At 31.5% G+C, this 2,271-nt stretch overlaps 1 pseudogene; it reads right to left on the reverse strand.

Moving 5' to 3' along the window:
• Positions 1-2,271, reverse strand: part of LOC106471248 — a 43,069-nt pseudogene that overhangs the window by 8,561 nt on the left and 32,237 nt on the right.

Raw genomic sequence — 2,271 nt, forward strand, 5'->3', positions numbered from 1 at the left:
CTCTCCATTTCCCTGATGTCTTGATGAAACCTTTCCCCTTGTTTTTCGCTGATGGCACCAAGATTTGCAGGGAAATAGTCAATATCTGAATTTAAGACATGAATTTTCAAGCTCATATCACATCCCAACTCTTTGAATTTATCGAGCATGTTACTAAGAATATTTTCATAATTTGGGTCCTTGTTGTTTCCTAAAAATTTGTCAATAACATCTTGAACTAGATTTTGGTTGGTTTGGCGTTTTATGGTGCAAAGCAACTAGGCTATCTGCACCCTAGATTTTGGTATAATGAAAACTGTAATACGGCATCATATAGGATGATTAAAGATAGTGTCATATAATCATTACAATACTTTTAAAGGATTAAAATATCATGATGTCAAGAAACTTCTACAAGAATGACAATTAGATTGTGACATTATAAGACATCTAATAAGGTATGAACCAGATTATAATATAAGCCTTTTACAAGATTATCAATTTTGAATATTTTATCATTACATTTATGAGAGTATACATTAGACTGCTTTCACGAAAGTTTTACATATTCATCATTAAAAATTATTATGACAAAAGTTTACTAAAACAATGATATCCCAACTAATTATTGCAACAAAAAAAGAAAAAAAGTGTAGCTAGTGAAACACAAATGTGACTTAGAAAAACTGTAGTAAGGGAGAGACTCAGAAATAAAAATATTGGTATGTATCACTTTTGTATCACCCTGTATTGACAATTAATAGTTTTATGTCAATAAAGAAACACTATTCTATTATTATCACAACTTTCTCTATTGTTGCAATCACAGCTTTACATTTCAAGCAGAAACCTTAAAAGCATAAGTTTTCTTCCATGAAATAAGTCGAGGGTAAAGAAAGTAATGCTATAATTCGGTCCACCACCATCAGATCCAGCACAGTTAAGTCATGCATAAGTTCATGCATTTATAGTCACAAAAAAAGAAAGAAATCATACAAAATTTAATACTGTAAAAACTATAATCACAAGAGTAATTTTTCATGCAACAATACATGTACATGTTTATATATATACTAGGCTTTGTTTCATAACTCGAGAAACTGAATTATTATTCCTAAGTCATCAATTTTGTTCTTTTAAAGATGTTATCAGCAATTAAATACTTACTGGAATCATCTCATATACATATATACATCACTAGAAATCTGATTTAAAGATTACAATCCATAACTGTATTGTTCAAGAAAAGCTACCGATATTCTCAAAATCAAATAGCTCCAGATGGCAGTGACTTATAGATGATCTCCAATCATTTATTGTTCAATTTTTATGGCTGTTCTGCACCTAGAAATAACTTCCTCTGAAATTCATCACAATAATTTACTGTGGTGCAAATAAGTAAAAGCTTCAGCTAAATAAAGCTTTAATGGATAAGGAAGAAAACTTTATTACAAGTTTAACCCAGTAACAAATGTACAACGTTTCAGTAGGGTTTTGTCATCACCAGGTACAAAACCTTGTCTAAGCATTGTACATTTTTGACTATGTTAAATATGTAATAAAATCTTTAAAATTATGGTCTCAAAGTGGGTTCCTCATCATTAAATTTGTATTCATCAAAGTCACAGCTTGTTTCTTTTTGGGTTCTGCAAGGACTCTGGGTAAGAAGAAAGGCTCAGGTTTGGTTCTATTTTAGGTTCCTTGGAAAATCCTGATGAGAAGATAGATTGTACCAAGTTAGGTTCCAAAGAGCTTCCAAGAAAAGACTCAGTCTTTCCCAATTTAGGTTTCACGGTCTCTACAAAGTTACTGACCATCAGATATACAACTTTGAATGTGTAAACTAGCTCCAGAATTACAAGTTGTTTCTCGAAGTACGATGTTATCTCTGAAAGACTTACAAAGATGAGACAGCTGATTTTAGTCAAAAGAGGACTTAAGTCCTCTCACAACCAGTTAATTTGATGCTACATTACTCACTAGGTTCCAATGGCTTAAAGAAGAAATCTCTGGTAAGGAAAACGATAATAATGAAAACAAAATTGCTGATGAATCAATAACACTACAGATTAAGATGGAAAGCCAGAACCATATCAGGGAAGTGTTTTCTCCAAACATTTTCTTTTAAACTTTAAACATTATTAAAACACAAACCACAAATGAACATCTGACAAAATTAATCAAAACACTTGATATTAAACAAAACATACTATCACAGTCAGATGAACACCTTACCTCTCCTGAAGCCACAGCTTCTCCTGGTATAAAGAGTTCGGGGTAAATATTTTTAAG

The sequence above is a fragment of the Limulus polyphemus genome, unplaced genomic scaffold, assembly GCF_000517525.1.
Source record: "Limulus polyphemus unplaced genomic scaffold, Limulus_polyphemus-2.1.2 Scaffold4492, whole genome shotgun sequence".
NCBI lineage: Eukaryota > Metazoa > Arthropoda > Merostomata > Xiphosura > Limulidae > Limulus > Limulus polyphemus.